General features: G+C 46.4%; 1 pseudogene; it reads right to left on the reverse strand.

Moving 5' to 3' along the window:
- Positions 1-648: 648 nt before the first annotated feature.
- Positions 649-1,309, reverse strand: LOC102390401 (annotated as a pseudogene).
- Positions 1,310-24,793: the final 23,484 nt, after the last annotated feature.

Raw genomic sequence — 24,793 nt, forward strand, 5'->3', positions numbered from 1 at the left:
TCAGTCTTTCTCTAGCAAAGAGAATCCCTTATCATAGAAATCTCCTTTTTCTTTAGCATAGAAAAATCCCAGGTAAGGGATTCCTGGGCCCCTGCCTCACCATGATGCATATTATCACTCTTCTGAATTTGCTTGCCTGTGTATCCTAATCCTTCTATAAGCACATATTTATACACTCCCGTCTTTTCCCTATTCATTTGTTTATCCAACAAATATTTGTTTATTTTAGAAACTGTTATTTTTAATCAATCTTAGTTTTATTTTCTCTTTAAGAGGCTGGGAAAGTATAGCTTAAGACCACTCAGTGGTTGTTCCTATCCATTCAGTGGCCTGAGCAGTGGGAGCTGTAAACCCATTTTGAGCTACAGGCTGAGGGCTCTATCTTCCATTGGGAACTGAATAGGCATGGCAGGGCCCTGTGCCTTCAGACCCACCTGCGACTTCAGAATGGGCTACCCCGGTGGCTCAAATAGTAAAGAATCCACCAGCAATGTGGGAGGCCTGGGTTCAATCCCTGGGTTGGGAAGATCCTCCGGAGGAAGGCATGGCAACCCACTCTAGTATTCTTGCCTGGAGAAACCCCATGGACACAGGAGCCTGGCGGGCTGCAGTCCATGGGGTCACAAAGAGTTGGACATGACTGAGTGACTAAGCACACACAGCAGTAAGTCCAGGAGCTGGAGCAGTCCATTCACCCTGAAATTCCTCCTTGTAACACAGTCTGCTCTTCCTCTCCCATCTGTTCAGGACCTCTGCGGAAGTAAGAGATTGTGCACAGCCTCCCATGGGCATGCAGATGGTGCCGGGCATCTGCAGAACTTCCTGGGCCTGTATCCACCACGTCAGACCCTCTGGGGGAGCTCCCTTGCTGGTGCCCGTGATGGCAGTGTCCTCATGGCACAGGGGAGTGTCTTCATTACATGGGGTAACAGTGGGCAGGTGACTATAAGATGCCTCTGTGAGAGGCTGGCAGTCAGCCTAGGGATCAATAACCAATAACCAGCTGTGAAAGACAGCTCCCAGAAAGCTGCCTGGTTCTGAATAGTGAAGGTTCCAGGAGTGAAGCAGCCAGCAATCGGAGTGGCCCCAGTGGCAGCAGCAAACTTCAGTACAGCCTGGTGGCCGGTATCCCCGGGGAGTGTGACACTGAAGTCAGCCCTCAGTTTCCATGGCAACAATGGCATGAGCCACCAGCAGAAGCTTCTCCCAGGTCCTTTCCAGGATTGTGATGTACATGCCATCACTCTTCCCTCTGAAGGTTCTGTTTCATTTGGAATTTAAGGCTCATGCCATGTAGGGCTCCAGACATTGTGAAAGTTGCTCTTTGAGTTGTGGGGAACCCAGAACCATGCTGTATGAACTCCTGTATAGTTAGTGTAGTAAGACCAGCAACCATTTATTTGATGTCAGCTATGAGTCAGACCATGAGCTCACGGTGGGGGAAGATAAGGATGAAGCAGATCCTGGTCTTGGCTTCATGGAGTATGGAATCTAGCCTTCATGCCATTGCACATGCTATTCTGCCATGCAGATATAGGTCTTCGCACTGGAAAAATGCCTGCTCATAATTAGGAGATCTTACGCTTCCTTCCCACTCTCTGATGGATCATCCTATGCCTCCTTGAAGTGTATGCAGTGCACTTTGAGGACACCTGGACCAATACCTAGAAATTGAAGGTAAATATGCAGATTTTGTCATTGTTGTTGAAAGTGACAGAAAACCCACTCAAACCAGTAAAAAAGGGAATTGACTGGTTCATATAGACAGAAAGTGCAGAGGTGGAGCCGGCCTCTGGGACTGCAGAGACCTCACTCACGTTTCGAGGACTCCCTCTGCTCCTCTCCTCAGGCCTTCTTCCCTAATCTTCTTTACTCTAAGAATGGGGAGAGGAGTGGGATGTGGCTGACGAAAACTGAAGGCTTACCACTATTCAGACAGTGATGCCTCTAGAAAAAGCTTTTTACTCCTAGCATCCATATAAATATCTTAAAGATGGGTGTGATTGGTCCAACTTGGGTCAGGTCCTCATCCCTGAATAAGTAACCAAGGTAGAGGGATACAGAGGTCTGAGTGGCTGGGCAGGGATCACATCCCCATCACTGTCTCCTGCAGAGCTGGGCAACTGCATGATTGCAGCCCAAGCAGAACCACATGGAATTCTCCAAAGGAAGGTGGGTACTGTGACCAGGAGAAGGAGGGAAAGGATGTGGGACAGATAAAGATTTTAAATGCTGCTACAGATAGTGAGGGGGCAGAATGAGATCCCTGCTCTACGATTCTCTCCCTTGTACCACACAGCCTGGTAGCTAGATAATCAAATAGAACATTCCTTAGCCCAGGTATGAGCCTAAAATGATCCAGGTCCTCATTCTTGCTCATTCTTATACAGTAACTGTTAATGGTAGAATATTTCCTCACTCCTAATATTTATTTCTAGGTTTCTTCCAGCCATGAGGGAGTAACAGAGACAGACTTACCTAGAACACTGGATAAAACATATGATACAACAGTTTTTAGACAATAGACAACAGATATCGCTGGATTATGATCCTTGAAAGAAGGGAAACGAATGAGATGAGCCCCATAAGCACCTGGCTTATGCCAGGAGGTGATTTTGATCTGTGGTGTACAGACAAGGAAACTAAACAGAGACTGATGGTCTTGTGAATTGATGAGACAGAGACTAGAGTTCAGGAAGTTGAGGTGGCCAGGATTTTCAGGGCAGAGGAATGGAGAGGAGGGATCTTTGTAGAGAAAGCCCCAAAATCTGCACAGTATTCACAGCATTGTTGAATATATGAGGCATCTTACATATTTAATGACAGATGCCAGAAGGGTCATATTTCATAGTAGGACTAAACTACCTCTAGAAGAAAAGCTACTCTAGTCTTACCTTTAAAAACAAGCTTCTAAAAGTTCATCCTGGTCTTTTAATGGCATGCCAGAGTGGAGTGCAATCCTCTTTAAGGGATTACAACAAAATCCAGTACTCAAAAGCAAACTTACATTGTGCAGCATTCAATCAAAAACGAATAGAAATGCAAAGATGCAGAAAAATTTTACCCATAACTGGAAGAAAAATAAATCAATGGAAATGTATTGAGAAATGACAGAGATGATGGAGTTAGTATTTAAGGATACTAAAATCATGCAAACGTACTTATTATGTTTAAATGATTTAGAGGAAAACATGAACATAAGGATAAAGGATAAAGGTAAATAGTACCCAAATGAATTCCTAGAAATGAAAAATATTTGAAATGAAAATTTCACTGGACAGAATGAACAATTATTTAGACACTGCAGAAGAGAAGATTTATATACTTGAAGACATAGCTTAAGAAACTGTTCAAAATGAAGCAAAGAGAGAAAAACATTGAGGAAAAAATCGAGTCTCAGTGACCTATGGGACAATATCACATAATCTGACACATGTGAAACTGTAGTTCCAGAAGGAGAGAAGTAGAAACAGCAAAAACATCTGAAGAAATAACAGGCAAAATCTTTTCAAATTTGATAAACTGTAAATACACAGACCAAAGAAGCTCAATGAACCCCAAGTAAGATAAACACCAAGGAACATTATAATCAAATTGCTGAAACCAGCAATACAGGCAAAATTTTGAAATCAGTCAGAGAAATTTTAAAAAGACATTATGTACCCAGGAACAAAGGTAACAGGCATCACCGACTCAATGGACGTGAGTTTGAGTGAACTCTGGGAGTTGGTGATGGACAGGGAGGCCTGGCATGCTGCAATTCATGGGGTTGCAAAGAGTCGGACAGGATTAAGTGACTGAAATGAACTGAACTGAACTGAACTGAACTGAACACAGACTTCTCGTTAGAAACTAGGCAGATCAGAAGAGAATTCAACAACATCTTTGAAGTGCTGAAAGGAATAGAAAAAGCCCTATTCTAGAATTCTCTTTCCAGGGAAAGCAGTTTTCAAAATGAAGATTGTTGTTTGTTTGTTTGTTTTTCATACAAATGAAAGGGGATAGAATTTGTTGTCAGTAGACCTATGTAAGAAAGGTTATAGGAAATTGTTCAGGAGAAGGAAAATGATACCAGGTAGAAACTTGGATCTACACAAAGGAATGAAGAGAGCAAGAAATGATAAACATTTGAGTAAATAGAAAGTATTTTTTAAAAAGATAGTTGACTGGTAAAAAAGATACTTGACTGTATAAAGTAAAAGTAAAACTGCAACATTTGGAGGTTCATAATACATGTAGAAAATGCATGACAACAATGGCGTGCAGAATGGAAGTGTTCTGCTCTAAGGTTCTTATACATGAAACAATATACTATAATTTGATGGCAGACTGTGATGTGTGAAAACAAACCGCAGAGCAAACACTGGGAGAATAACAAGAATAGAACTAAGCCCAAAACAGAGACCAGCTTCCCTGGTGGCTCAGACGGTAAAGCATCTGCCTGCAATGCGGGAGACCCGGGTTCAATCCCTGGGTCGGAAAGATCCCCTGGACAAGGAAATGGCAACCCACTCCAGTACTCTTGCCTGGAAAATTCCATGGACTGAGGAGCCTGGTAGGCTACAGTCCATGGGGTCACAAAGAGTCAGATGGGACTGAGTGACTTCACTTTCAAAACAGAGACACAATGGAATCTTGATGTTTCTTTCTGTGTGTGGGGAGCCCCATCAGCATAATACAGCTGGCCTCTCTTCTCTCTCTCTCCCTAATTCTTTTTAATTAATTAATTAATTTTGACGGTTCTGGGTTTTCATTGCTACTCAGGCTTTTTCTAGTTGCAGTGAGTGAGGGCTACTCTTTAGCTGCGGTGCATGGACTTCTCTTTTTGCAGAGCATGGGCTCTAGGCAAGTGAGCTTCGATAGTTGTGGCTCGAGGGCTTAATTGCCCCAAGGCACGGGGAATCTTCCCTGGGGATCCAACCCATATCCCCTGCATTGGCAGACAGACCTTTAACTACTGGATCACCAGGGAAGTCCCTCTTTCCCTCATTCTGCTCCAGGAAATGGCAAGTGGGTTACCTGATTGTGAGTCAGACTTGTGTGGCCCAGCCCTTTACTCTGGGGACAAACTGCCTGCCAGGAACACATGTTTCTGCTGTGCCCCAGTGTGTAGGGGAGGCTGGTGACGGTGCACGCTTGTCTGTGACTTTGTCGGTGAGTCTGACTAGTTCTAGGTTTCTGCGAGGATGCCCACTTACCTGTAGCCATGAGCCTTGTTCTTCAGGATTTGCTTCATGTGAAGTAAATGTGATATTTGGTCTCCATCTGTTTTTCCTGTCTAATTTTTTAATTGGTTTGTATGTGCTAAGTTGCTTCAGTCATGTCCAACTCTTTAGGATCCTATGGACCTTAACCCCAGGCTCCTCTGTCCATGTGATTCTTCTAGCAAGAACACTGGAGTGGGTTGCCATGCCCCCCTCCAGGGGATCTTCCCAGCCCAGGGATCAAACCCAAGTCTCCTGCGGCCCCTGCATTCCAGGTGGATTCTTTACTACTACCACCACCAGGGAAGCCCCTTAATTGGTTTAGAAATCAGTATTTATTGAGATACTCCTCTGCTATACACCACAGATAGCGGTTTATCAGTCAGCTCCCTGACAGATCAAGGGTGCTCCATCTGTTCCGCACCTGCCTCGTGTGGTTGGCATGGAACAGGGAGGGAGCGGCAGTGGAAAAGGTGACGAGGAGCCCCCTGGTGCTGGACTCCGGGACTCACAGAGGACTGGAGGGGCCTCAGTGAGCCTACAGGGAGGGAGCATCTCCGTTTTATTCCCCTCACTTCCTGCTCAGAGTCTCCAACACCTCCCCAGGTCCTCCTAGCCAGGCCAGTTATGACGGCAGCACAGACTGGGAGCCGAAGACCTGGATTTCTTGCCTAGCAGGGCCACTAACTCACCCTATGACCTTAACCAGGTTATGCCTCTCTCCCCAGTCTGGCCTGAGTTTCCCCATCTGAAACAAAAAGGGTTATGCTAGACAGTATCTGGGCTTCCCAAGTGACTCAGTGGTAAAGAACCTGCCTGCCAATGGAGGAATCACAGGAGACAGGAGTCTGATCCTTGGGTTGGGAAGATCCCCTGGAGGAGGAAATGGCAACCCACTCCAGTATTCTTGCCAGTATATTCCATGGACAGAGGAGCCTGGTGGGTCACATGGGGCCACAGAGAGTTAGACATGACTGAGCATGGAGCAGAGAGTATCTAATAGTGGCCCCTCTGGTCTTTATGGTGTCTGCGTTTAAATGACAAACTCCAGCCTAGGCTACATGTAGACTTTTTCTGTGTTCCATTCTTTTTTTTCTCATTCTCTTTTTCATTTGATTTTTTTGTTCCTAGGCAGTTGCTGACATTGGGAAGACTTCACATAAAAGTTTGAATTTCTAGTTTTTCTTGAAAAGGTCTTTGTTGTTGCATGATAATCACAAGCTGGACTTCAGTGGCAGTTGGCTCTTTTAGGGGTGCATGGCCTCTCCAGGAGGCTGCAGTCCCCACTTGGCCATCTCCATCACGTTGCAGCCTGCCGGCCTGGCAGCATTTATCCTGGGGCCTCTGCAGAGATGGTGGGGAAGCTGTGATGTGAACCCTGGTCTCTGAATTCCCAGACCAGGGTGATTTCTACGATATTCTGTGGCCAGTTTGACTCTGCCCAGATGGGACAGAAGAGACGATTGAGTATTTCAGAACTGCCCGATGTTACATTCCTGGAACCTGAACTTAGAGTGGGGAAGACACAGAACTTTATGGGCTCTGTGGGTCCTGGTGTTCTACAGTGGACACCCATGCAGGAAACACAAGTGCGGTCAGAGGTGCCTGGGCTCTCCTTAGGTCCTCTTGCTCCCACCCCCAACCAGTGGCTGAGCCAAGAGGCTGGAGTTAAAGCCCTTCCCCCATTGACAGCTTTACAGATTGCTCCCAACCCCCACCAGCGTGGTTAAATCATTGTCAGAGACACAAGGTCGGGTCACCAGCTGGCTGCCCCATGCAGAGGAGACTAGTGGTGGTGTTAGGAGGGGTGGAGAGCCTATGGGAGTCCCTGCCTTCTATCTCCACAGCCCCAGACCCCACACTCCCTGGTCCTGTATACCCTGCTTATAATCCAAAGGGCTCCTATCCTATTAATAAGTGATGCTGAAAAGTAATCTCAGCTCTGGTGACATCCTGGCCCAGGGAGGGAATAAGGGCTCTGGGAAGGTCAGACAGACCTGTAGTTGAATCCTGGCTGCCCACCAGCCGTGCCCACCAAAGTCAGTTACTGAATACTCCGAGCCTCAGTTTCTTCACCTGTCACTTGGGTCAAATAATATCCAATAACTCTACATCTCAGGGATTCTGTATAGATACAATAAATGATAGGAGTGTGAACGTGCAGTAGCAGCGGCAGTTAATAGGCTCTCAATTATTGTCCGTTTTCTTTCCCTTCTTTGAGCCTCAGGGAGCTGCTCCTGGGAGTTCTCAGTTAATCTGTTGAGTCTCTGTGTCATATGTGTGTGTGCATGCTAACTCGCTTCAGTTGTGTCCGACTCTTTGCGACCGTATGGACTGTTGCCTGCCAGGCTCCTCTGTCCATGGGATTCTCCAGGCAAGAATACTGGCATGGGTTGCCATGCCCTTCCCCAGGGGATCTTCTTAATCCAAGGATTGAACCCGTGTCTCCTGCAGCTCCTGCATTACAGGAGGATTCTTTACCACTGAGCCATGGGGGAAGCCCCCTCTGTGTCATATAGGCAGACTGAATAGCCTAGAAACCAGAACTTTCAGGACAGAAAACTAGAAAGCAACCTCTATTTAAAAAATTAATCTCTTTAACATATACACACTACTATGTATAAAATAGATAATAGGCACCTACTGTATAGCACAAGGAACGCTACTCAATCCTCTGTAGGGACCTGTATGGGGAAAAAAATCTCAGAAACAGTAGATATATGTTTATGTATCACTGATTCACTTTGCTGTACAGCAGAAACTGACACAACATTGTAAATCAACTCTACTCCAATAATTTTTTAATTAAAAAATTAATCTCTTAGACTAGCCACAACTTACAAAGACCTGCCCCTGCCTCTCACTCAGTCCCCACAGCTATTGTGTGAGAGTGATATGACTGTCGTCCCCATTTGCAGATGGGAAAACTGAGAGGCAGAGTAATTCAGTGAGTTGCTCAAGGTGACAAAGCTAAGTGTGGGAGGCGACCTTGGCTGTCACAACAGGTCTGGCCATGGGGCAAGGCTCTGCCCTCCCGAAGAGTCAAATAACATGGTGGGGGATTGTGGCTACAGCTGAGGGCAGGCTCTGGCTGCCTCCATCTCTCACCTCCCCCAGAAATGTGCTGTACTTCTCCTTTCCCCTACCTGGTGAATACTCCTGCTGAATAAACACATCCTTCTCCCCTTTCAAGGCTGGGAGAAATGTCACCCCCTCTGAGAAGCCTTCTCTGACTTCATCTCCCCTGAAGATTTTCTCCTCTCTACTCTTACTTCTATGCTGCTCCCAGGGCTCACCTCCCAAGCCCATGGGGCCCCTTATCTGCCTACTCAATAGCTTCTTTCCCGGGTGGAAGCCCGGATGACAGCCCCCTGGAGGGTGGAGTCCACGCTAGGTCGGCCTTATTTCCAACCTCTGTCCACAGGGCACCCCCATCCGACCTCTCTCCCTCACCCAAGTGTGGGATGGACAGGCCACAGGCTCCAATAAACACAAGTCTAACCCTTTAGCAGTATGTATCAAAAGCCTTTAAAAATACACATGCTTTGACCTATAAGTTCTACTTCTAGGACATTTTCCTAAAGAAATAATGAAAAGATGTATGTATTAAAATGTTCATCTTGGTGTTATTTATAAAGGACAAAATTTGGACAGAACTTAAATGTCCAGTAAGGAAGCTGACGTTAAATATATTATTATGCTCGGGACTTCCCTGGTGGTACAGTGGTTAAGACTTCCGCTTCTGCTGTAGGGGGTGCACATTGATCCCTGGTCGGGGAGCTAAAATCCTACATGCCTCTTGGCCAATAAAACAAAACAGAAAACAGAAAAAATATTGTAACAAATTCACTAAAGGTTTTAAAAGTGGTTTACATCAAAAAACACTTTAAAAATTATGATACTATGCCTGAATACTTGGAATATATGTAGTAATTAAAATGATGAGATGTATGCTGTGCTTAGTCACTCAGTTGGGTCCAACTCTTTTCAACCCCATGGACTGTAGCCCACCAGGCTCCTCTGTCCATGGGAATCCTCCAGGAAAGAATACTGAAGTGGGTTGCCATGCCCTCCTCCAGGGGATCTTCCCAAGCCAGGGATAGAACCCAGGTCTCCAGCATTGCAGGCAGATTCTTTACCATCTGAGCCACCAAGGAAGCCCACGAATACTGTAGTGGGTAGCCTATCCCTTTTCCAGGGGATCTTCCCAACCCAGGAATTGAACCGGGATCTCCTGCAATGTAGGCAGATTCTTTACCAGCTGAGCTAGGGAAAGCCCAAAATGATGAGATAGATCTATATTTCATTAAGACCAAAAGATGTTCATAATGTGGTCAAGCTCAGTTGCTAAGTCATGCCCGACTCTTTGTGACTCCCAACAGACTGTAGCCCACCAGGCTCCTCTGTCTATGAGATTTCCCATCAAGAATATTGGAGTGGGTTGCCATTTCCTCCTCTGGGGAATCTTTCCAACCCAGGGATCAAACCTGAATCTCCTGCGTCTGTCTCCTGCATAGGCAGATTCTTTACCACTGAGCCAATGATGTATTAAGTATAAAAAGAAGATCATAAGAAAAGAAGTATAGAGTGATCTCTCTTCATATACATATGTGTGTGTGTGTGTGTGTGTGGTGTCTGTGTGTGGATAAAGACAGGTATAATATCTACCAAATGTTAACAGAGTTATCTCTTGGTGGTGAGATTAATGGGTGATTTATAATGTTTCACTAATCCACACTTTTCTTCAGTGAGTTACTTGGGAGATTGAAGAAACAGGAGAAACATTTATTTTAAAGCTGAGTGTCACAGGTTGGGTGCCAGGAGCCTCTCTGAGGCTTCTCCCATTAGAGACTGAATAAGGCCAGGTGAGGCCAGGTGGAACTGGGGACAGGGTAGGCAGCAGGGGCACCGTAGCTGAGCCAGCTATGCTGCATCAAGTCTGAGCCAGGCTGAGTGACATCAGGTTTGGTTCTTGGCCTGGGTCGGGCTCCAGGAGGCACCCTGTAGCCAGGTGATTGTCCCGCCCCAGCCCGCACCTGCCCCATTAATCTTCCTTGTCCCAACCCGGCCGACAGAGCCCACTCAGTCTGTTGACCTAAGAGGAGGGTGCCAAGGGCCCAGGGAGGGGCTCCTGCTCCATACCTGCCGTTGCTCAGCAGCTGAGCCTGGAGCCCTCACAGGGGGCCAGGTTTGTCAGCGCTGATGGATGGGGGCTCAGGAAGGCCGTTCTGTCCTGCCACCATTGCCCTACCTTCCCTCGCCCTTGCTGTTCCTTGGAGCTTTCATCCCCTAGACAGGACGGCTAATGAAGTCCAATCTGCAGATGGCCATGACCCACACACAGACACCTCCCCCAGTGCACACCTGTGGCCCCACAAGTTTTCTCATTTAAAACTCCTCTAAGCCCGAGAACATAGCAAGTCAGATACTAGCTTTTTCATAGATGAGAAAATGGAAGCAATTAACATAACAATTCAAATAACAAGGTAGATCTATATTTTACTTAGATCAAAAGATATTTGTACTATATTAAGTGAAGTGAGCATAGTATGACAAAAGTCGAACATCATTTTCCCCATGTAATATATTTATATATATATATACACACACATACATGGAAGGACATCTACCAGCTGTTAAGAGTGACTGAGCTGGTATTTGAACCAGGTGACTGGGCTCACATCCATGCTCATTTCACTGTCTGTCATTGCCTCTTTGTCCTGAGGTTCTTCCCTCCTTCAAAGCTCTACCACCTCCAGGTAGCCTCGTGGGACTCCTCCCCAGCAGGGCTTGGACCACCTCACCACAGTGTCAAGTCTGTGTTCATCCCAATGCCTGTACCTCTGAGAGCCCCCAGCTGGTGCCATGAGGCCTTTGCCCCACCCCGCTGGATGAGGCCTCCCTGCTCCCCATCCCCTCTGGCATTACCCTGACGGCACCAAGTCCAAGACTCAAAGCTCACACACTCAAGAGGAAAGGCTCCTCCCTTGGATGCCACTTATTCTTCTTTTGCATATAATCCTTCTCAGCTTGGATAACTGACTCCCTGGGCCAAAGGTTTCTAGATATTTTGTAGTAGAGAAATTTGCAAGTTGCCTTGCCTGGAATCTTGCTTAAACTCCAGTTTTTCCCACTTAGCAATATATTATGAATATTTCCCCTTTTAAGAAGCATTATTTTACAACATAATTTTCAGTGGGGTATAGTTACCCCTTTGAATATATATAACAATCCAATATATATTGTGTATGTGGGCATGCTCAGTCGCTCAGCAGTGTCTGACTCTTTGTGACCCTATAGACTGTAGCCCACCAGGCTCCTCTTCCAAGAGATTTTTCAGGCATTAATACTGGAGGGGGTTGCTATTTTCTCCTCCAGGGGATATTCCTGACCCAGGGATCAAACCCACATCTCCTACATCTACTGCATTGATAGGTGGATTCTACTGTGCCACCTGGGAAGCCCTATATATATTAGAATATACAATAATCTAATCTGTCCTGTATGAACATTTCTTTTGTATTCAACTTTTAGATACATATCTAATAATCTAATATTTAAAACATAATGTCTAATATATAATTATATGATTTGTTCTCTATGGTTGAACATTTATATCTTTTTGCCATTCTAAAAGATGGTATTATAAATACTTTGGTGATACATTTTTATGCAGTTTCTGATGATTCCTGTAGGCGGAATAACAAGGCCAAGAAGTTTGACCATTTTCAGGCATTTGATAATTCCGTCAGCAAGAAAGGATGGGTCAATTTTAAAAATAATTGATGTAATATATGAACATGATAAATTTTTTAAAATACCAAAAGACAGTAATCATGACAGTCGCCATAGCTAACCTTCACTGATGGTCTCATACAGGCTCCTACTTTTGTATATTATTATATTGTATATAGTGTAGACTTGTTGGATATTGTATTCTACTATAGATCCTATGAGAGAAGAATTACAATTATTTCTATTTCACAAATGACATCAAGGCTTAAAGAGGTTGCCTATGGTCACCACGCTGTAGGTGGCAGGTCTATCATGCAAGCCAGGGAGCCCGACTCCTAAGTCATGCTGTTGACACTACAGAAGAGAGGTGGGCAGCTGGCCTCTCCTGTGCCGGGAGGATGACAGGAGCTACAGCGAGAAGACGAGGCTGCGGCCTGTGGGCTGGACCAGAGGGAGAGGGGACAGGCGGGCTGCAGGCAGGGGCCTCTGTGTGGCTGCACAGTGCAGTCCAGAGCTGATGGAGAGCCAGGGCGGCTTCATGGACATTGCTGAGGCAAATCCACAGGGCCGGGGGGAGGCTGGGCACGCAGGTTTCTAGTGTGGGAGGTGGGCGCTCATGGTGGTGCCATTCACTGGGGTGGAACCTTGAGGAAGAGGTGTGACCAGGTCAGAGAAGAGAAGCCTTGCACTGGGGGTGTGCCTGTGACCTGACCAGGCCCTCCCCCTGAGGCCGTGTGGCTGTCTCTTCCCACAACTCGCCCAGGGCCTGGCATGCACGCAGCACACGGAGGGCTGGTGGAGCCAGAGCCCCTGTCAGCCCGCCTGCTTCTCTGTCCCCTCCCCCTCCTCTTTTCTCCCTCCTGCTGCATGCTGCCCTGGTGTGATACCCATTCTACCTCTCTCCCTGTCTGAGGCTCTGATGATTCTGACCTATTCGTCCTGCCCCCGGAGAAGGGCGGGTATACCCCTCTCCTTTCCCCCAGTGTTGATCGTTCTTGGAAGGGGAAATGGCTGGAAGGGGGTCTGACTGCTAAACACAGAACTCCTTCTTATGTACTCTCTCCTCTCCCCGGGTCCAGGAAGCACCCTGGGTCCAGGGAACATCCTGGGCCTGGCAAAAAAACTGCAGCCCAAAAGGTGACTGATAAAGAGGTCCAGAGAGTAGGGAGCAGCCTGGCTCCTGCATTCCTTTAGGTCAGTTTCATTAAAAGCATCATCACTGAATGCCTACCATGCACTAAGCATCCAAGGGACACTGGGATGAACTGGACATGGCGCCTGCCTTTGAGCTATGACCCTCTCCTCCTCAGAAAGCTGAGTCATAAAAGAAAAGTAAACTCAGTACCTTTGACATGGAGGGGTAGCCTTAATTCTGCATGGTGAGTCTAGGCTGCGAAGCTGGAACACACAGCCCTGGACCCTGATCTGCCACTAACTCTGCCTGTGACCTTGAGCCAGTCTCTTCCCCTTTCAGGGCTTCGGTTTCCGCAGCTGTGAAGCCAACATCCCGTCTCAAGGCTCCCTGAGGCCATTTCCAGTCAGAGCAATAGGCAGTTCTGTTCCTGGACCTGAGTCCTTTTTTAGCTGCTGCTGACTTTTTCCTCCCACTCTTTAGAAGCAATGAGAAGAGGCTGGGGTGGGGGCAGGGGACACGGGGACTGTGAAGAAATTCCCAGACTGATCTGTTGCTTTTTGTGTGTGGACAGAGGAACTGGGGACTGCTGGGGGAGGGCGGAGGGGAAGGACAGGGATGAAGTGAGGAGGGGGTGAGGAGGGTGCCCAGAGGAGACAGAAGAATGAAATAAAGGCGAATCCAACAAAAGAAAGTGAAAAGTGAGTGACAAGTTTGAGGCTGCAGGCCTGAAGCCGGCCAGGCCTTTAGGGTGAAGAATGGAGACAAACGAGCTAGATTTTCATGCTTGGTGGACGGTGAATGAAGAGCATCTTTTAAAACCCTATCAGGAACTCTTTGGATTGTCATTAGATCTGGAGAGGAGAAAAAGACAGAGGGAGGAGACTGCTGAATTTGGCCCCCTGGGTGTGAAAAGATGCTGATTCTCTGCTGGCTGCTGGGGGCTTTGGGCCTTCTTCTTCCTGGACCCAGGCACGCCTGGGCCCCCTCAAAGGTTTTGGTAAATTAGTTATTTCGAGGGCTCTTGAAATTCAGTGGCAGGCTCCCCCTGCTCTCGGTGGGTGACACCACACTGGAGCTAGGAGGGAGAGGGAGGGCTGGGAGGACATGGAGTTTCAGGCTCCTTGTGGGGTGAACCGACCATTGGGGTTTGGTGGGGACAAGACTTGCAGTTCTGAGACTGGCAAAGTCCTAGGCAAACCAGCATGATTGGTCACCACACTTTGGGGTGAGACAGGTAGGTAAGGGAGGGAACTGTTTTGTCCAAAGCCAGTCCCACTAAGGTGTGGAGTCAGGGCTGACCCAGTCTTGGTCATGGCCTTGGTCCTGGCCTGCAGCTGACTGCCCAGCTGACCTGCTCAGCAGGGAGAGAGGAGATTCTAAGATGGAGGTTCTTTGTCTAAAAAGATGATTGGAAGCATTTGAATATGACTGCATATTAGATCATGTTGTCATCGTTTAGCCACTAAGCTGTGTCCAGCTCTTTATACCCCATGGACTGTAGCCTGCCAGGCTCCTGTGTCCATGGGATTTCCTAGGTAAGAATACTGGAGTAGATTGCAATTTCCTTCTCCAAGGGATCTTTCTGACCCAGGGATTGAACCCACATCTCTTGCATTGGCAGGAGGATTCTTTACCACTGAGCCACCAGGCCATATTAGATCATATCACAGAACTGTTAATTTTATTAAGTATAAAAACTGACTTAGTGTTTTTTTAATGTTCTATTATTAGACCTGGACACGGAAGTCCTTACAAGTGGGATGGTAGATATCTGGGATGTATTTTAAAAGATTTCACTCAAATAAAAATAGAAGTGTGTATGCAGAGTTGGGGTGGATGGGAGCAGGGTGAACAGATGGAACAAAGTTGATCGTGACTTGATGGCTCTGGGAGCTGAGTGACAGGGCATGAGGACACAGGATTCTGTTCTATTTTTGTGCATATTTGAAAATGTCCAAAACCAAAACTTAAAAAGAGGAAAAATAGAGCATTGCAGTGGTGCAGTGTAGCGGTGGTTAGGACTGCTGTCTCCAGGGCAAAAGAGCTTGGGTTCAATCCAGCTCCACCTCTCACTGGGTAATATGTAACATGTTAATTGCTCTCAGCCTCAAGTTCATCATTTGTAAAATGGAATGATAAATCTGATCTCATAGATTAGTTAACAGAAAGCATTAGAACTGTACTTAGATATAGTAAATGCTCAATAAAAATTTATTGCTATCCAGAAAAGGGGATAGGGCTTCCTGATAGTTCAGTTGGTAAAGAATCTGCCTGCAATGCAGGAGACCCTAGTTCGATTCCTGGGTCGGGAAGATCCGCTGGAGAAGGGATTAGGCTACCCACTTCAGTATTCTTGGGTTTCTCTTGTGGCTCAGCTGGTAAAGAATCCGCCTGCAATGCAGGAGACCTGGGTTCAATCCCTGAGTTGGGAAGATCCCCTGGAGAAGGGAAAGGCTACCCACTCCAGTATTGTGGCCTGGAGAATTCCATGGACTGTATAGTCCATGGGGTTGCAGAAAGTAGGACACGACTGAGTGACTTTCACTCACTCACCCAGGAAAGGGGAAATTTGAGCGAGCCCTTTCAGCCCAAGAGAACCCTTTGGAGCTTTGATGCTGGGGGAGTGGTTGATATCCTGAAATAACCTTTCTCGGATCAGCTATCAGGATATCCTATATTGTGCTCAGCTGTGTCTGATTCTTTGCAATCCCATGGACTGTAGCCCATCAGGCTCATTTGCCCATGGGATTTTCCAGCCAAGAATACTGGAGTGGAGCGCCATTTCCTACTCCAGGGGATATTCCTGACCTGAGAGGCCATTATTAGGACTCAGGCCTCCTCTATTCAGTGAAACTAGATAGGCTGCGTCCCTTTCCCTTCCTGCAGCTTCCATGGAGCCCCCGCCTGCCTCTCTCTTCTGTTCTCAATCTAATGTGTTTGGTCAACCTTAGTTTCTCCCTACCGTCTCCAGGAGGTCTCAGTACCATGCTCATGACTTCATGCCTTTATTTGACCAGTTTTAATCTGGTCTCTGTCCATCCACCACAAATGTAAGAGGTCAGGTTTTAATCTCCTAGTGGAGTCTCTCTCACAGGCTGAGTGCACAGAAGCATGAGAACATGCTGGTTCGCACATAGGGACATCACACACTCAGACACACGTGCACACACACACAGAGGCATGGGCACATGCATGCACACACATATACATGCAACTTTAAGGTAGGTGTATTGATAACCTGCTCATAATTGGGACCAGCTGCCAAGAGGTCAGAAAGCCTAAAGTTACAAGAAGAGAAGGGGGATGGTGCCTGGTCTTGCTGGTCCAGGGGTCCGTGGTGCAGAGCCGAACAGGGTTGCGAGTGGCAGAGACTGGAGGCTGTCAGCACTGATACCAAGCTCACTGCTGAGGTCTGTGTTCTCAGAGTCTGGTGCCAGGCAGAGAGTGGTAGTGACAAGCCTCTTGCCTCTAGGCCAGGAGACAGCATCAAGAGGCTGGATGTTGGAAGCCAAGAGCTGACTTCCTGCCAGACTAGAGCCATTGCTGATGGCGCAGTGGTGGCAAATATGGAAGCAAAATAAAAGCCTCCATCTGCACTGCACCTGGCACAGATGCTGAGCGCTTGCATAATTTCATTTAATCCTGACAGTTACCCTCTGAGGTGTCATTGCATCCTTTTATAGTTGAGGGAACTGAGGCTCAGAGACATTAGGTTACTGGCTGAAGGTCACACAGCTGGGTAAGAGCAGATGTGGGATTTGAACCTAGAGGATCTGCCTTCAGAGCAGCTCTCAGCTGCTACACTCTGTTATTACATTTACACTGAATAGAAAACAAACAAAATCTAACACTGGGGAAGGATTTATGTTGAAATTGTATGATGTCTCAGGTTTGCTTCAAAATAAGCCACAGAAGTAGTGCTGAGTGAAGTGAATAGTTATGTGAGTGAAATACAGCTGTTTTTGAGTCAATGACTGTTGAATTTGGGTGATGGAGACATAGAATTCATTATACACTTCTATTTGTAATTTCTTCATAATACATTTCACTGGTCCTGGGTTCTACCTTGCCTTTACCATCACTGGATGACCTTGAACATGTTGCTAAACTTCTGTATGCCTCTATTTTCCCACTGGCCTTGTCCCATCTATTTCCAACTCATTGCAGGACTGCAGTTATGCTCAATTTATGCCCATGGATTAAGGGGTGTGAAACCGGATCTGCTGAGACAAACCCCCCCCCCCCATTTAAGGACAGCCATGGACCCCTTCTAACTGAATATCATTCTTTGCCTCTCACTTTCAAGAAAGAAAAATTACGGAAGAGATGCCTTTGTGTTTGGTCTGTGTCAGGAATCCTGGAGTGGAAAATAAAATGTGTGTGTGTGGGTGCGTGCGTGTGCGTGTGTGTGTGTGGTGGGGAATGGGCAGTACACTGTTCACTCCACCTGTGCGGGTCTCCTCTTCTCTTCCAAGTCGCCACCTGTTCATTCCTCGTTCAAAAGGAGCATAGGGGCCCCAAGCAGAAGGGTGGTACTCAGACCCTGGGGGAAGCAAATGAGGCTCTGGGCCTCCCAAACACTGAGGATGATAAATGGGGTCCAAGTCTTTCAGGCTTCATTATAGAGTCACCATGGGTTTGCCCAAACCATGGCAACCAATTCAAGCAATGATTAACCTAATAAAGCAGAGGCAAAGGGGAAAAAGATGCATTCAAGACCTCAAGTCAGGCCCTGGTTCTCTAGAGGCAGTAAATTTCCCTTCAGTGGGTACGGTGTCCAGGCTCCAGACATCCTAAATCTCTGCCTCTGGGAGTGGGGGTGGGGAGGCCTGTGAAAGCATAAATGAATGGCAGAGATCAGCTGGGGTTGCTCCAGTGCTCACTTGGTGGTGCCCCTCCTCGGCCCTTCTTGGAAACAGGCCCAGCACTAGGGGACACAGAGGCATCTGCTTTAACCCCTGGAATCAAATCACCTAGGCTTTCTTCTGAATTCTGATCTATCTGGTCCTAGGGAGGTGTATATCTGTGAGTGTGTGCATGCACACTTGTCATCTGTTTGCCTATCTCTGGGGTGTGGAGGGCAGGCAGCAAAGATTCTGCTACTGCCTCTGTGATGGGCACCCCCTAAGAGGGACCCCTGTGATCCCTGCCTCCTGATATCCATGCCCTTGTGCAGTGCCCTCCCCTTAGCTGTTGGCTGGATTTAGTCATTTCTAGTGAATAGAATCGGAGAAGGCAATGGCACCCCACTCCAGTACTCTCGCCTGGAAAATCCCATGGACGGAGGAGCCTGGTAGGCTGTAGTCCATGGGGTCGCTAGGAGTTGGACACAACTGAGCGACTTCACTTTCACTTTTCACTTTCATGCACTGGAGAAGGAAATGTCAACCCACTCCAGTGTTCTTGCCTGGAGAATCCCAGAGACAGGGGAGCCTATTGGGCTGCTGTCTCTGGGGTCGCACAGAGTTGGACACGACTGAAGCGACTTAGCAGCAGCAGCAGTGGATAGAATGTGGCAGAGGTGATGAGATGTCACTTGTGAGACTGTTGTTTTTGTTGTTCAATCAGTAAGTCATGTCCGTATCTTTGTGACCCCATGAACTGCAGCACTCCAGGCTTCCCGGTCCTTCACCATCTCCTGGAGCTTGCTCAAACTCATGTCTGCTGAGTTGGTGATGCCATCCAACCATCTCACCCTCTGTTGCCCCCTTCTCCTCCTGCCTTCAATCTTTCCCAGAATCAGGGTCTTTTCCAATGAGTTAGTTCTTCTCATCAGGTGGCCAAAGTATTGGAGCTTCAGTTTTAGTATCAGTCCTTCTAATGAGTATTCATGATTGATTTCCTTTAGGATTGACTGATTTGATCTCCTCGATGTCCAAGGGACTCTCAAGAGTCTCCTTCAGCGCCACGGTTCAAAAACATCAGCTATTAGGTGCTCAGCATTCTTTGTGGTCCAACTCTCACATCCGTACACGACTACTGGAAAAAACACAGCTTTGACAATATGGACCTTTGTCAGTAAAGTGATATCTCAGCTCTGTAATAGGCCATCTAGGTTTGTCATAGATTTTCTTCCAAGGAATGAGATTAGATTACAAAAAGATTAGCTTACAAAAGACCATGCCTTCTGTCTTGAGTGTCCCCCTACCTCTTGTTTGTTTGCAGTGAAGGAAGCCAGTTTCCATGTTATGAGCTGACCTATGGAGAGGGCCATGTGGCAAGGAGCTGAGGAAGGCTTTTAGTCCAAAGTCACTGAAGAACTGTGGCCCTCAGTCCAATGGCTCTTGATGAATTAAGTCCTGCTAACAGTCACATGAGTGAGCTTGGATGTGGATCTGGCCCCAGCAAAGCCATCAGGTAAGACCACATTCTTGGCTGACACCCTGACTGCAGCCTCATGGGACACTTTGAGCCAGAGTCACCTGTCTAAGGTATACCTGGATTTCTTACCTACAGAAGACCCACATAATAAATGTTTCTTGTTTTAAGTAGTAGAGTTTTGGGTAATTTGTTATGCAGCAATAATAGATAACTAGTCCAACAGAGGTAGTATAGCTGGTGATGATGTTAGAATAGCAGGGGTGTAAGTTTCTCTCCATAACTAACAAGGTATGGGCAAGTCATATAACTTCTCCCTGATTAATGGGAATTCAGTCCTGGTCCATGCCTTCTTAGTTAGTCTTCTCTAGGAATAAGATAGAGATAAGATGGGTATTATAATGAGGTCTGCTTCAAATTGCAGGCAGGCTCATGAAGTGTATGGACATACCTGCCATCTCATCTGAATCCTCATAAAACTCTGTGAGGCAGATGTGATTTTCTGCATTTTTATACATAGAGACATTTTTATATATGGTGGCTTAGAGAAGCTAAGTAACTTTCTCAACTGATGGAATTAGGAAGTGCTGGAATTGAGATAGATGTCAGGCCCATGATCTAATGGACTATCTCAGGAGAGATCACTCACACCTGACTATTGGAATATTTGCTGGTGATCACCAAATCAACGATTCTTTTGTGATAACCCAGTTTCACCAAATCACATGTGGCATCTTCTGAAATGAACCCATAGGCAGCCAAAGACAGGTTATTTTGGTGCTGAGGAGGGTATGAGGGAGGAGAGGTAACAGGTCTCTATATAACTAATTAATTTATTCATTCACTTGTTCAATAAATATTCATTGACCTTTATATAGCAGCCAGTCAGAAGAAGGAATGAAATTTCTAAACAAATAATTGAAATAACTTCCATTCAGTCAGTCAATTTACTGACTCGTTGAAAGTGAAAGTGAAAATATTCACTGCTCAGTCATGTCTGACTCTTTTTGACCCCATGGATTGTAGCCCACCAGGCTCCTGCATGGAAGCATATACACTACCATATGTAAAATAGATAGCCAACGGAAATTTGCTGTATGACTCAGGGATCTCAAACTGGGGCTCTTTAACAACCTAGAGGGGTGGGAAAAGGTGGGAGATGGGAGAGAGGTTCAAGAGGAAGAGGACATTTGTACACCTATGGCTAACTCATGTTGTTATATGGCAGAAATCAAACCAATATTGTAAAGCAATCATCAGTCAATAAACTGATAAATTTATTTTCAATAAATAAATATAATTTTTTTAAAAAAAGAATACTGGAGTGGGTAGCCATTCTCTTCTCCAGGGTTCTTCCCTACCCAGTGATCAAACCCGGGTCTCCTGCATTGCAGGCAGATTCTTTATTGTGTGAGTCACCAGGGAAGCCCTATTGACTCAATAATTCATTCTAAAAACATGTGGCATATGGTTAGAATAAGTACTCATTGGAGACATGAAGGATACTTCCTTTTGTCAGGAGGGCACAAATGAGTGAACAGATAATTACAAATGCTACGTGGAAAGTTCAAGGATGTTCATATGCACAGGATATTATGGGAGCAGGAGCAATGAGGGAGAAATAGTTCAGAGAAAGATTCTGGAAAAAGGTGATATCCACACTGGAAATTTGGGAAGAGGGGAATGAGGGTTTGGGCAGAGACAGCACGGTGGGAAAAAGGGTGGGAGGGGTTCTGACTGTGTGTGAGGGGAAGACTTCAAGCAGGTCAGTATTCCTGGAGGGTAAATGCCAAGGCAAACAAGGCATTGTGAAAAAGAGGCTGTTGCAGCAGGACTGTAGTCGTAAGCTTAAGTGATTCACAATGATGAAATAATAGCATATATAATCCAACTTAATCCTGACAACAGTCCTGGAGACTGTTGCTGGAGACTGCTCACTCACCCTTTCTTTACTTCTTCCTGGCACATAGCCCCTAGTCCAGTTAACTTGAGGGAATATGATCATGTATTCCTAGAGGAATATGAGCATAGATGAAACATGCTATTATACCTCTGAGTCTAACCTTTAAGACTGTGAGTGAGGTTCCCCATGACTTATTTCCTATTCCCACTGCCTCAAATCCATGGCAATAAGCCTCAACCATGGATGGCAAGGGCCCAGCAGCTGAGGGAGGAAGAAGATGGGAGGAATGTAGGTCCCTGAATGATGTCACAGAGCAGAGCTATCCACCCACATGGAATGCCCACCTCAGAATGAATTATTGGTGAGTCTGTCATAGCACCTTGGCTTACTCTATCAGGGAATATTATAGTGGGAAGGACAAGTCAGTAGGATTTAAGGATTAATTGGTTGTGGGTAGAAAGAGAGAAGGGTCAAGACCAACCCTGTGCTTAGTCACTCAGTCGTGTCTGACTCTTTGTGACCCCATGGACTGTAGCCTGCCAGGATATTGTGTCCTTGAGGATTCTCCAGGCAAGAATACTCAAGTGGGTTGCCATGCCCTCCAGGGGATCTTCCCAACCTAGGGATCGAACCCAGGCCTCCCACATTGCAAGAGGATTCTTTACTGTCTGAGCCACCAGGGAAGCCCAAAACCAACCCTAGATTTCAAGTATGTATGACTGGATGATGCTAGTTAGTGAGATCAGGAACAAGAGGCAACATTAGTTTGAAGTTAGAGGAGAGTAATTCTATTTTGGACATGTCTCATTTGGGGTGCCCAAGTAATGTCTGGATATATAATCTTGGAGCACAGGAAGGGTAGATCACATCTGGGGAGGGTCACAAGGAAGGGGTGGGTGGCCCTTGGCCTTTATGCCAACTTGCACTGCACAGGAATGCAGAAAAAACTCAAATTCATACAAAAGCAACCTCCCTACCCTCACCCCCCTCCCCACACCAAAAAAAAAAAAAAAAAAAAAAAAAACCCTTGGGAGAATGAGAAGAATTTGAGACAAATGAAGATGATTATAATAATAATAATTATTATTATAACCATTTATGGCAGCTTAATATGCACTAAAAGCAAGCACATTTAATCAACCCAATTAAATGGTTACTATTTATTGTCCCAAATCTGCAGGTGAGGACAATGGGCCTTAGGGAGGCAAAGGGATATAATTGAAAACCACCAGTTAGTGGCAATACCAGGCTTTGAACTAGTGTCTGTGTGATCTGAATTATTCTTAACTACTCTGCCATTAGTGTGTGTGTTTGGAGGACTTCCTTGTGCCTTTGTTCTTGGAATAACTAAAACTTCATTTTAACCCAAAGAATGAGACCAGTTTATATATATATTATATATATATATATTTAAGAAATACATTAAAGCATCTTATCACAAAGATAGAAGCACTTACAAATTAGAAACATGCAACCATCTTCCACAGTCAAGTTAAAATGTTATATATATACATATATATTTTCCTGTTTTCATAGCTGAAAACTTCAGATCTTATGCCAAACTCACCCACCCTAAAAATTTAATTCATTTTTTCTGAAATTATCTAGGCCATCAAATAACCAAAATATAAGCTATTATATAAGGAAAGCACAAAATTAAAAAGAATAAATGTAGAAAATGCCCCCTTTCCACCTGTCAATCAAAGGCAAACAATGGCTCTTTATATTGCTTAACCTAGATTGTCTTAAAAAACTATTTAAGTGCAAAGTTCCAAGCCAGTTTTCTCAATTAGGGCTGCTGCATCCTAAACTTCCAATGTTGTTCCACTTCAGACCTCTTAGACCTCCTCATCCGGCAGCTCAACTCTAACTCCATCATTTATAAAGGAGAATGTTTTGGACTAGCTAAGAAAAGGGCTTTTCTGGGGTCACACAGTGAGTTAGTAGCAACAGAGTCCACACTTTCCCCACCACATCAAGGAAGCCAACAGCTTTCTGGGTCTATATGTCCACAGGGATTCCCTAGGGACTCGGGCCTGGAAACAGGGGCAGAGGCAGTAGATAGGTGGTTTTCCTTATGAAGAATGGCCATGTTCCTAGGAGTGCCTCTCGCTCTGAACCAAAGCAGTCATTTCAGCACCATGGTCAGGGGCATGCCGCCTTTTTTTTTTTTTTTTCCGGACCTCAGACCTGACCAAGTTAGCCTTGCAGATGCTCTCTCTCTCTGACCGCTTTGGTCCTAGGATCCCAGAAACAGAGGGATACACAGCAGCCCGTGAATCTCACTAGCGTTCCAGTGGGTAGTCAAAGCATAAGGGAGGCTCTTGATCTTACAAGACACAGAGGACCCAGTTCAAGCCAGAGCACCAACTTACTATAGGTTGTGTTGGCACAGAGGAGATGGCTCTAAACTAAGCCTAGAGCCAAGGTCATGCTTTTGGTTTGCTCCAATAACTCCATCAGTGACTCAGGGCTTTGGGCAAGTCACCTACTTCCAAGATTTTGGCTCTCTATTTCCATGGGTGTCACCATCCTGCCTCGCCCACCTCACCAACTGTAGGAGGGGCCCTGAGATGAGTGTCCAGTCCCCAAACCTCCCACTACCTGTGCTCTTGGCCTTCTAAAGGTGGGGCAAGCAGGCAAGGTTAGTGAGTGTCCCTACCCTGCCCCACCCCCTTCTAGATCGCTGGCCACAGATATGTAAAAGGGGAGGAGCGGGCAAAGAAACACAACAGAGAATACTAATTAACATATATGTAAAATGTAATTATAGTATACTCAGTGTTTATTCTGCAGCGCATTCTCAGCCAACCCTCCCCCTTCTTCACTGTTCCACTGGACCACATATCTCTTTCCCACTGCTTTTGGTCGCAGGGGCCTATAACTCCATCTTTTGCAAGCACAGCCTTCTTTTAGGTTCCCAGAAACCCAGTGAAAGGGTGTTAGAGACTCTCTCCAGCTTCTCATGTGTATCAGCTGAGGCTCAGAGACCCGTTCAAGGTCACACGGCTGGGCAGAGTGGCCCGTGGATGAGAGGTGGAGCAGAGTTTGCCTGTGGGGTCGTGTGCTCCCTTGGCCTCACTTGCCTTTGTGCCAGCCCAGCAGCCAGGCTCCCAGACATTAGCATTCCAATGGCCCTGGGAGGCTTTGTCCTCCAGCTACTGCCGGCTTGGGGATGGGGTGGGTTGGAGGCAGGGCACCATAAATCTACCTGCTTGTGTGTGGGGATGGGGTGGGGTGGGGTGGCTGCAAGATTCATGTGCTGTTTTTCTGGAAGCCAGGGCTCAGACAAAGGCAGAACGGCAGGAGTGGGGGGAAGACTCTTTCAACCAGAGCATCTTTCCTGCCCACACTTGGGACCCTGTCTGGGTTTGAGGGAGCTGGGACGCAGGAAACGACCTCAGACCACAGGAGGCTCCACATTCACTGTGGCTGAGGCATAGTGGTAGGGGGCTTCTAGCTGAGATCCAGAGCAGCCTGACTGATTTTAAAAGCTGG

The sequence above is a fragment of the Bubalus bubalis genome, chromosome 4, assembly GCF_019923935.1.
Source record: "Bubalus bubalis isolate 160015118507 breed Murrah chromosome 4, NDDB_SH_1, whole genome shotgun sequence".
NCBI lineage: Eukaryota > Metazoa > Chordata > Mammalia > Artiodactyla > Bovidae > Bubalus > Bubalus bubalis.